Raw genomic sequence first — 12,849 nt, forward strand, 5'->3', positions numbered from 1 at the left:
CTTTTACAAGTCTTAGTGGTATTATTCAGCTATGGTGTCAGCACCTTTTTATTCTAAAACAAGACAAAACAAAACAAAACAAAACAAAAGCAAAAAACAAAGGAAAAAACAACAACAACAAAACAAAAATAAACGTACCAACCGGTACTCTTTCAGGTACCTACTCACTGCATAGTTCTAAACCCTTGGAATGAAGTTATGAGCAACAATACCGGAGAATATAAAGCATAAACAGAAGAGTTGTTAACGAGATAAATTATTTCTTTTTAAATTAAGTTCATGTTCACGAAGGACTTACATTTCAGGTTTACCTACCCGTTCATGTACCTAAACTAATGAAATCCCTACCCCTCTATACATCTGAAGCCCCAAAAGAGGTTCCCCTTTCGGGCGGAGCCTCCCCGTATAGGACATTATAGGGCGTCCCCCCAGGGTAGGGTGGGGGTAAGGCCAGGGGACTCAAACTATGACACTGAACTGGTATACTGTAATATCATATGTTAAATGTATCTAATCCTGAGGTGCAAGGGAAATAAGAAAGTTGCTGCCTGCATTTTCCCCTCCTCTTCTGGGGCTGGGAAAGTTTCAGCGTGAAACAGCTAGTGGTACATGGCATGAGGCTTTTCAGGATTTTTAGGAGCTCTGCCCTGTTCTGGACATTAGCTAAATTTCTAATATAAAAGTTAAAATACACACGAACCGTTTTCCCACTGAATGAAATACTATGCACCGCCATATGTCTATACGCTATCGTCAGACGATGAATGATAAGCTAAGATGTGTAGTACTAATTAGTCTCTAACTGTGCTGTCCGAAAAGTGTTTGACAAGTGCAGAGATTCCAACACGTCCTATCATTGTAACGGAATGTCAATAATTTAAACATGGACGAGGTTGATTTTAAGGAAAAAAAAATATATGTTCTGAAAGACATAGCCTTCTTTTGGAGGGCAATTAAGGTTTTGCTGCACCTACATTTCATTGTGTGGGCTTTTCACGTAGCCAGATTGATATCTATTTAAATTTTATGACAAGCACAAGGATCTACAAGAGGAAGAGATTAGGAGATCTCATATACAGTTACAAAGAACAAGATTAGTTAAACAGCTGGAGACGTGTATTCAACAATCGGAAAGGTCATCAAAACCGTCTCTCGCTATACGATTGCGAAATAAGTGTTCATATAGTCAACTGTTTCAACTAAATTCCTACGGTCTGTAGAAAAAGGCTCTAGTCTTATCCAAGCTTGTAAAGTTAAATCAAAATGAATAAATTAAGTACCTTTTGGTTAATGGTCTTAAATTGATGTGTTATTTTACTTTACTCTGCTTTCCTCGCTATACGCTATAATTTGAAGTGACCCTTTTGGCCTGGGTCTTGTGGTCTCTCTTCACGCAGCTGGTGGCAATGGTTAGATTCCCTGAACTGACTGTGAGGACGTGCTGACACCTTTTGATAGCGGTGTAGTTTCCATCCCATGTATGTATACAGTTTCAGTGCCAAGTTTTAAAAGCACGTTTTTTCTTCCCATCACGTTTATTGAGTGAAAGTCTTTCTAATTGCCTTCCGGACTATATGCTGCATAGACGTCTGACGGGCTCATCAAAGTCAGAAGGAACTATGAGTCTACGCCAAAACACTACTTCAGTTGCAGCTGTTCAGTCCAGAATTCATAGACTCTTCACAATTCAAGAATTGTTTTTAGAGTACAGTCTGGCCCTAACTGTACTGGGATGTTTTATCCTGGTCTCAATGTCTTCAAAAATAGTTGGAAAGTTTGGAGCACCTGAAGTTGGAGTATCCTGGATATGGACAAAGCAATGAACGTGAATTACGCCGGCTGGGTCCTAGCTTGCGGAAGATATTGTAACCGTGTTCAGAATGGTTGGAGTGAATGAATCTCGGAGACCAGGCTGTGTGTGGCGTTTGCAAAGCATGGTAATTGCAAGTAGATCAAGTGGATAGAGAACGCTTCCAACTGTGGTTTTGAATTCATTGGCCTTGTCACGGTGACAAAACGAAAAAGTAAACCTGCGCAAAAAAAACAAAACAAAAAAACATAAGTTCCATTCGGCTCAATGGAAATTTATTGCTAGATGAAGTGCAACTTCTGCAGAGTTTTTTCTCCTGAAGTGTGTGAAAACAATAGAGTGACATGCATGCACTGCGTGCATGTATTGATTGTAGCTTTTTTTTTTAAAATGGTGTGTGTTGTACATACTTGATTTAAAGAAAAGTATATACTAAATGTCAAGTACTGTACTTGTCTTATCTCCTCGCCTGTTTTGTGTGGTCCCGTTAGGACAGGAAAAAAAAAATCTACTGGGAACTACTAAACAATGTGAACCGACAGTTGTTTTGTTGATCTTCTATTGATAACAAAAAAAAGAAACGAGAAAAAGAAGAAAAGCATAACGTTTTCTGTTGTTGCTCTACGTAATGACGCTTGGCGTTGTATATTCTAAACTCAGATGCTGCAATGTGTTGTAGGATGATCAATTGATAACAATTCTTAGAATTCACCCAGCATCACTGTGAATGATAAGTCAGGATACTAGTAGGTGACATTTGGAATGTATTACATTTGGGATCAGTGTGAAGTTTACGTTTCACGCTTACTGTTTAGTTATGTCAGAGTCCACAGATTTGCTGATGTGTGAGTTCGTGTGCCTTTCAACTACCTGTGTAACATGTATCTAATCAAGCGATGGCAGCTGCTATTGTCACAGCCGCAGACCTTTACTGTCTGAGAAAGGTTGACAACGAAGCTAATAACTGAAAAACCTACAACTGACAGTGTAACAACTGAACATAATGTTTTAGAGGCGACGGACAATCCATCTAGACATGCACTGCAGTTAGCATAGAACTCGGTTTTACCAAAATCTGTCTTACTTTCTCTAGCATACTAATAATCAAGCTTTGCTGTTTGTAGGGGAATGTGTATACTACATTTTCACCATAATCAACAATTTTTTTTAAGGTTTCTAGAGAAAGCTGTCGAGATCTCTCAAAGATCAATGAAGCGATTAGCCACACCTAAGTTTTAATCAAGTGATTTAGTCTCGAAGACTAATCTGTATCATTCCTTTATTTCCCGGCTTTTAAAGCCAGTTGATTTTTGTGTTACATAATATGTTTTTCGAAAGTGTCTCACTGAAAACACGGTTGGAAGACGATTTTCCCTGACAAGATGTACAAGCACCAGCGGCCAGTCACAATACATCCAAAAAATGCTGCGAAGTAAAAACGGCTAAGTATTACTGAGAAGCCAGCAAGACAAACCGTTAGATTATTTTGTAAACTGACAGTCATTACTGTAATCGCATGTAACTCAGAGTGTATCTAAAGAATGGCATGTCAGCGTGACCTTGACTTTATAAATCTAACAGTGTTTTAAGTATAAGGCAGCAGGAGATCGATTGTGTTCAACACCGAACATTAAAGCGTTGCTGTAGTCGGAATAGAATGAACAATTTACTAGTACTACTAGCCAACGAACCGCCACCGAGACTAGTTGGATCGAGATATTCTCGGGTGATTAGGTATTATTCATTCCAGGAAATCCTCTTTGAATACTGCATCTGCCTTCTTCTCTTGGTTTCCGTAGCTTTGGTTATTTTCGGCGTACGTTTTCTTAGGAGTGAAACCCGTGGAGGAATATGCAGCAGTGATTACAATGATGGTATTCTAGTGTCATTGCGGAGGCTATGATCGTCCAAATCACTGGAAAAATATACAGCTGTTGATGAATCGGCGTATCAGATGAGTGAAGATGAAGTTCTTCGGCTATAATTTGGCTGGAAGAAAAAGAAAAGCTCTACATTCTAGATATTCTTGGAAATGGAACAACACAGCACAGTGCAGTCGAGAGTCGACCTCTATTTTAGAAAAATAAACAACAACATGTACAACAACAATAACAGCAACAACAGCAACTAATAATATTAGTGGAAACTTTTTGCTCAAGTTAGTTCTGAGTTGACAGTGGCCATGAGCTTTACCTTCCGAAATGACTTATTACCAATTTCTCTCTGCTGTCAACCACTGGTCAGCACTTTTATCTGTTCATCCCTTGCTTCACCGCAGGACGCTGTGAACACTAACTGAGTTTGTAGGATCTGGTCAACGTTCAAAAAATTGCAACATTAACCTCTGGAAGTACGAGGTCCATGCGTTTAGTCTGAATTCACTCTAAGGAAGTCTACGACTGATGCGGGTAGTTTACGACTAACAACTATTGATTTTAATGAAATCAACAATTATCTATGCACTGAGGATCATTGAATTCAGTTAATTGACACGGCAATCTTCTCTACGACCTATTTTACCAGCCACGAGAGCTACAGAAAGTGGGACCTTTCGTGGATCAAGAGTGATATGCACAAATATCCTTCTCAATCAGTATTCACTCATGAACGTTTTAAGAACATTTCATATTTAGAAATACACCTTGTCAGTACGATTTACTTATGCTGTCCTGTATGTCCTTAATTACGCCTGAAAATAAAACATAACAGTAGACAGACTGGAACGTCAAAGAGGAAAATAGATAATTTTTACTCCTGGGTGATGAATATCGCCGAACAACCCCGAAAATGTCAATTTTGTCATTTTGAGATAACATATGAACAAAAATAGCTTAGTCGATTGGATTCACACCAAGGATGCTTAGTCGTTAATGTTTAAGGATATGCAATTACCAATAAAGCGAAATTAAGAGCAGTTAATATTCTTTTATGTATAGTGTAAATACTCCTTGATCTCAACAAGCGGCCTGTCGTCATCGTATTCTTTGCTGCATGCTAACTGTTTTGGAGGTTGTTTAAGACTGGAAAACCAAGGTTAACACAGACAGGTTGATGCGATGTCCGGCGACGGATGATAGTTGTCTAATTGACACGGGCGGGGGAAATGTTCATATTCTAAGAATTTCTCTTTTAACGTGAGGATGGTCATGAATTCTACAGTGAGAGAGGTCAAAGCTTAAAACTCGGAAGGAATATAAAAATGTACGCAAGGATTCCAGGAATTAAAGGCCGGAAGAGTGCAGTGTCTCTTACGTTTCCCAAACAAATGAAATCAATCGTGTTCATTATTTTCATTCTGAAAAAACAAGATGTCAGAACGTTTCGTAAAACGGCTGCATGCCTCAGTGCTAAACTGAAGCGTGTGTAGAATCAACTGTATAAGATCAACACAAAATGCAAGTTTTTTTTTTTTTCGCTACTACATGTAAAGAGCTAGTTGTTACTGACGAGTAAAACACCTAGCCAGATATAGCAACTTATCAATTTTATTTTCATATAATTCCCTACTAAGCAAGACATAACAGTGACGGACTGAATTATCGATAGCAAAACACTGAGGAGGTTATACGGTGGGGTAGAGCCATTTGACACCCTGCCCTACTCATTCCCCTGATTACTTTATAAGTCTTTGAAAAGAACAGGCGTTAATCAATCGAGATACCGAACGAACTGAAATCCGATCGAACTTCAATTGCTGAGCAGTTTTGCGATTGGCTCGGCAATCGAACACAATTAATCGAGCTCCAACTTTTTGGTGAGTTCGACTATCACCGTTAACGACGTCCCGGGGAGGGGGGGGGATGACACTCCCTTGTATGGGGTGTAAAGGTATGTGTGGCCCCAAAGGGTATGGTTTTTCAGCCGTTTTGGCAATAAATAGGAATCAATTTCGGCCATTTTCGTCACACATAGGCATACTATTTGCTCTCCAGTCTTGAATTGGATATTTTACTTTTTAGGGACGGACCATTAGCAAAATGATGGCCGGGGGGGGGGGGGGGGGGGGGGAACAAAAAAAATTCATGCAAGGGAAAACGCTAAGAAAAAAAATATTATTATTAATATTATTATTAATGAATAAAGACGTCTAACAGTGTTTTCCTCACACTGCATGAAATGACAAATATAAGGATAGATAAATTAATTCATACTACAATAGCCAGAAATGTCACTCATAAATCAACAATATTACCAGGCACAATATGAAAGGAGACAATTAGAACCTTGTTTTTGTTTTAAATTGCAGCTAGTGTGCCTACAACATACACTGATCGTGAGCGGTAAAGGGAATGGTACTCGACCAAAACACTTCAAAATCGGTAAAACGGTAAACTCTAAACGGCACAAAAGTCTCAAAAAGAAATAACAACTGCTCACAGGAAACTGTCCCGCCGGGTGCCAGTCATTTCCTTGGTACCTGCTTTGTGCAAGACGCAGTTAGTGGCCAGCTTCTGTGAGTATCAAGAGTTGTGCTTGAAACATAGTGCTGTGTAAATATATAGTATGAAGTAGTTTTGTGTCAAGATCTTTTCACTGGATTGGATCTCTTTTAATTTCATGTACATGAACCTGTCATAACCAACAATAGTAGGGAAGAGTTTTCTTGGCTCAAGAGCACAACTTGTATTAATAGACCAAAGTAAACGTTGAACATATATAAAGGCAGTTATGCCCCCAGTCCTTCTTCAATAGGACATTAAATGACTTAGTTCTATTAATCAGTTACAAGTATATTTAATTTTTAATTATGTTATGCCAATTTCTGGCATGTTTTTGAAAATGCATTTTGATTATGCATATGTCCTTTTTTATTCATTAAAGGCAAACCATTCAATCCTACTGTGCTGGGATGCACACAAACACCAGAAGGACATTTCAGGGAGGTGCAAAATGTATCCCACCATTACTTTTAATGTCAGTGGACATCTTCGCCCGTCGGGGCATTTTGACAGAATGCAGCCAGCTACCAGACTATGTAGAACTCTCACACGAAAGGTGTCTTACATTTATTTTCTTTTTTTAGTAAAATGAAGCCTAAGTTCATTTAAGTTTTTACAGAGCACCATGAAAATTAAATAACTTTTGAGAATCATTTCAATATTTCAATTTTACTAAACAGGTACCTTCTTTTTGGATTGACATTTTGGAGTGGAGGGCACTACAGAAGGGCTGTTTTGGTGAATGGAGTATGGCATCATTTAATATGATGGGCTGTGGGAGAGAAATTCCAGAGGGCAGGGACTGAAAAAATGCACAGGGAAGCCGTCCACTCCAAGTGGCTTCCTCCTCTCTCACTATGTTTACATTTCGAAAAGATTTTGCATGGAAAGGTGGCCTGTATCCTTTGATCTGTTGTGAGTGTAGCATAATTTATAAAGCCCAAAATCATAGATAATGAATCAAGATTTCACTGTTCCAAAAAAAGCACTATTTGTCTGAAAAAAAAAAAAAAAATTCGTGCAAAGGGTTTCACCTGAAAAAAAATTCCTGCGCAAGCAGCGAGCGAAAAACAAACAAACAAAAAAATCGTGCAAGCTGAAAATTCCCCACCCCACCCCCACCCCCCCCCCGCATCACTTTTCTAATGGTCCGTCCCTTAGGGGAAGCTCCTTTTTACCATTATCGATAAGTCCATCAACAAAAAGCCCTTTATAAATTATGTTTACGCAACTGTGGCAGCCGCAACGGTTATAACCGTCAGCTCATCAACAAGGCAAGAAAAATCGCTGAATTCGGTCGTAAATAGGATACGGGATTTGAGAAATGGGCCGCACACGCCCATCCAAAGTTTTTCTGGGAGTAACCCCCCACCCCCCGGAACAGAAGTCCATATAGTCAAAACAATCATAACCCTCAGACATACAAGCGAAGTACCTGCTTGAGCTTACGTTGTACCACATATCAAAATTATTCTGCACCTAATAAATAGCGTGAAGTCAGTCTGCTCTTAATTAAACTGAAGAGATGGTCACGATTTCATATGAAATCACATGACGACAGAAAGTCCGCCGTGTTGGATCCACCATCTTGGATTTCGGAAAATAAGTCAGAAAATGGAATGTTAAAGGTAGTAATTCTACGGTGCTGCTCAAAACCAAGAATTCTGTCAAATCGACGAAATCTGGTTTGACATAAATGCTTAGGAGAACAATCAGGACTCAATCGTTCGCCCCAGTTAATGAGTGACACTTAAAACTGATATTTTAGATTGAAAGGAAATAGAAAACTGTAAGGTAGAAAATTGTAAAAAAAAAAGTGATTTCCTGTGCAAAAAAAAAAAAAAAAAAAAAAAAAAGGCATGTTAACATGCGGCTGCTATGGCAATATCAATTAATTTAGTTCAACATGCAGTTAACACATCATTTTGTCTCGCCCGGAAACTACCGGAAGTGGTTTCAGCACCAGGGAGTAAATCCTCTTTTTAATATTTTGTGTTCGTGTTTTAAATGACCTGGTAAGGAAACAAATTCCACAAACTATAAGAAACCAGTAAACGTAATCTTGTTGAGGAGCAAAGAACCTTAGACCTCATTTCATTTGTGATACTGAACAACCAACACTGATAAGAACAAAAATGTCCCAGAACAGACACTACTAGCGTGAACAACATTTCAGTGTTCTCCGGCTTTTAAAAAAGGAAATTTACCTTCTCTGGTAACGGACACAGCTTCCATAATGTTAAATCGGATCAGCGACCTTGTGTAAATAACATATGTAGTACTTGGTTAGCCGACCTCTGGACGACAACGATTCCCAAGGCATATGGTATAGAAGATCTCTTTTTGACAGTATGATAAAAGAACTGATTTCGATCAATAAGTAGTCGACGAATAAACCATTTCGTGTTCTATGTATTGAACTTTAACTGGCTTGCAACTGAGGCTTTTGCGGAGAGTCTGTCCATTGTGACTAGACTTTATGTAACGTTTGAAGACCTCGAACTATCCAATGACGAACTGAAATTTATGTAGAGACTCGTAAACACTCAGTAATCTATTGCATTTATGTATTTATCAAAACTGGTTCGATTTGTAAGAAATACAAGTAGATACAATTTATAAACTGCTTAGTCGGTTCAATTTTGTTTATTTTATTCCCATTGAGTTAAGAGTCGAGGATTTTGGCTCAATATAGGTAAAGTCTGCATACGAGCCAAGTGGCCCACCAGGCCGGAGCTTATCCCGGTTTCTGTAGCATGAAGCGACTAGGAGTATTTCTACTCCCCCCTGGATGGGATGCTAGTCCATCGCAGGGTTACCCCCAGCATTAAACTCGCCAGTACCCATTTATACACCTGGGTGGAGAGAGGCACTGTGAGAGTAAAGTGTCTTGCCCAAGAACACAGCACAATGACCCCGGCCAGGGCTCGAACCCGGATCGCTCGATCCGGAGACGAGCGCACTAACCATGAGGCCACCGCGCCTCCCACTGGGCTCAATATAGTAGATTTTAATCTGATAACCATTAACACAACACAGGCGTTCTGCATGCAATATTTCTATAAGAGAGATAATATAGAGCACCTCTGAACACATAAACTAATGCAAACATCATGAGGGAGTTTGGGAGAACTTGAAGACTTATAACAGGCGTTGGCGATTCACTTAGTAGTTCAGCCTAAAACGAAGGGAGGATCAGTTTCTAAGGAAAGATGGGGTTAGGACCAATTTAATGGTGTGCTTACGTCAACGAGTTAATTTACTTAGGCTTTTCATGCATCCTGAAAGAAAAAAAAAAAAAAAGAAATAAGGAAACATAAGAAAGTACAGTAAGAAAAAATCGGAGCCCAAGTTACCCTGTCACGTGTCACGTCCTCCAGTGGAAATTGGTTATTCTCTAGTAGCGTTTAAGTCATTCTATAAAGTTATTTTGTGGTAGTATTCTAAAGTGTCGCATTTCTCTCTCTCTCTCTCTCTTTGATTAGTTTCCCTGGATTTGTGATGTAAATTGGTGAGGTATTTTACGTGCTTTTAGTTTCATAACATAAGGGTTAATCATGGAATGATGAGCTATATATATTTTTTGCAGGCGCAAGGAAACTTCAAAGATTCCGTCGACTAGCTTTGGAGGCTGTAAAAATTTTGTCAGGCGAGAAAATCCTTTGTTCCTTGACATCCATCCATCATTGGGTCATCAAATTTCGCAACATATGGATTAGGAAACAAACGTGACCGTATGACTTCCCGCCATTTTAATTGAGCTAGATGGATCCGCACAGAAGCAACATCGATCCATGGTATTTCAATTATTATGGCTCGCAATGCTACCAAGATCAAGATCAGGGTAATCAAAGTTATTACGATTCCCAAATCGCTAGTAACAGCAGTACTTCTTACAGTTTCCATCGCAGCAAACTCGAGCGGATTCACAATGCATATGCATCCACATCCGCTGAACACAGCATCCATATCCGTAACATCCACTGATCATGAAGATCACACGACTGCTGCAGCTACTGGAAGCACAGAAAACATCAAAAAGGGAACAAAGAGAAAAAACGCCAAGTATGAAACCTTCCCCTTTAAGACATGTCACGACATCTTGATGGTAAATTGATGAAATTACTAACTGACATCCGTCACTAAAAAAATTTCGCATCTTCATGTGCGAACAGGATTACGAAAACAAAAAAAATTGGTGATTACAAAATTTTCATTTTTTTTTCGCAAACGCTTAACTCAAATTTCCGTCTTAGTGCGAACAGGGCCATATACTTATTGTGAAATTGACAGAAAGTTGCTTCACATTACGTTCTTAATACCTGTGCAGTTACGAAATACCACGCTATTGGTTCTTTTCATTTTTAATTACGAAGATAATAATCTAAGAATGAGATCAGTGGACGGCACTCAGCAAATAAGTGGATAGAAAAAGCAGATGTCGTCTTTTGAACCTGCTGGTCATCATCGATCAACAGGTTAGCAGCTAACTTAGTGTTGTCAAGCATAATATCGGTCGCAAATAGTCAAGACCACGAACCCTACACGTGTTCATCAGCAGAGTCCGTTGTGATTAGGGAGCACCTAGCACGTGATGACATGCACCCGATCCTTAACCACCCCAACCATTCTAGAGTACAGAGGCTACTGAGAGTTCAGGAATTGTTGCTGGAGTACAGTTTGGTTATCGTTGTGTTGGGGTGCTTTTTTCCTGGTGTCGCTGCCTTTGAAGAAGCTTCGAATCGTAACCTCCTCTGACGAAAGGTGAGACCTCCTGTGCCTTGTGAACATCTTACTGAACATTGGTTCAATCTTTGAAAACAAATACACCTGGTCTTAGCTTTAATTGCAATTTGAAGCTTTTTAAAATCAGCATCTACATGTGAAACTCTGTGCTGGCATGTTCGTGAACATCTGAAGAGACTATTTATCTACATTACCATTGACAAGAGATGCCAAGCATTCTTGCCTTATTGAATAATTGGACCCCGACGACTGAACTGAGATGTGGACATGTCAGGAATATTCAACACAACAAAGGAAACTTTAAAATGAATTTCATGTTTCATCGGTGGAATTGTCTCAGGGTTTAGATGATGGAAACCAATCACTCTACATATAAAATGCACAGTACCTTTAGGTTATAGTATAAATGGGTTACGTACTGTTTGTTTGTTTAATCCTAATCTGTTTTAATACTTCTTAATGCAGGTTGACTTGAATGGCCTTGAATTTTCGGTACCTTCAAAAGAATAAGCTTTCGATATAGCAGCAAAATATTGAAAGTAAAACTTTATAAGGCAATTCTCAGTCTAGTCAATATCAGGATTTTAAAAGGCAATGGGGGATTTCTGACTGAATTCAGTATTCCATAAAACTTTGGCATTGCTTGTGCTCAGTGTGAAATGTTTACACAGTGACTGAAGAGAGTGAACATGATTTCCAAGTCTAAAATATTTTAAATGAAAAGGCCCAGGAGTTTCTTTAATTCTTCTCATTTTAATTCTTGAGAAACATGTAAGATTTTTATATAGTGTTAGAAGAGAGCCTGCGCTTTGCTTTTACGGCTTAAAAATAGAAGAAGAAGAAGAAGAAGAAGAAGAATAAGAAGAAGAAGAAGAAGAAGAAGAAGAAGAAGAAGAAGGAGTTTTGAACTTTATTATGCATGCATTTTTGCGAACAACTGACGGTGCAAAATGCAGTTATGAATACACGATTTGTTTGGCATTGAAAAATTTTTATCTGATCACGTTAAAAACTGCCGTATAGCCAGTTTAAGCGAGTCCAAAATATTTCTTTGTCCCCTTATTGATTGACGCAGATATTTTTTATTACACTGATATTTTATGTCGGTTGGAATCATGCGTTCTAGCGAATATTATTATTAACAATCACCTGATTTATAATTTACGCTAGTGCAAAATGGAGGAGACAATGAGAATTTTATAATTGATACTAAATTATCATATAACTTTAACAAAAAGCCGCTTTATACAAAGTGCCTAATCTCGTTAAAACTATTAATTCACCTAAGTTTTGGCCTCCAAATCTCGCTGTTAAACAAGTGGAAATGGCAATAACAGAAGAAATTACAGATAACTCGTCTTTACAGAATCGGTTTAGTGGAGTTTTCATAGTAGACCCGGAGCAGGATATGTGGGCAATTTATACATTTGTAGTGCAATTGCCTTTCATTGGTCACACAGTATTCACAGAACGAATTAGACTTTTTTGTATTCGCAATGACTTTTTTTTCCTTATAAATACTTTACTTACTTAGACAGAGACCTTGTGCAATTTTGTCCAAGCGAAGTGATCTTTGTCTTTTCTGCTTTGGAATTTTTTCTTGCTCAAACGCTTCCCTGCTCGTGCTGTTTTAATGCATATTTGACATTTAATTTTTAAAATTAATTATTTATCGATGCAAAAAGGCAAATTTACCTGTTGGCTAATGGAACAATTGGATTCGACCCCATTCTTGTCGGAATCTTGGCCCTGTTGTTATATAAAAAATAAATTCTTTAAACTTGTTGTTTTCATGTATAGATGTGAACATGTATACATGCAGTTACATAACTCCTTCAAAGAGTGTAAGCGCCT

Source organism: Orbicella franksi, chromosome 8, assembly GCF_964199315.1.
Source record: "Orbicella franksi chromosome 8, jaOrbFran1.1, whole genome shotgun sequence".
Taxonomy (NCBI): domain Eukaryota; kingdom Metazoa; phylum Cnidaria; class Anthozoa; order Scleractinia; family Merulinidae; genus Orbicella; species Orbicella franksi.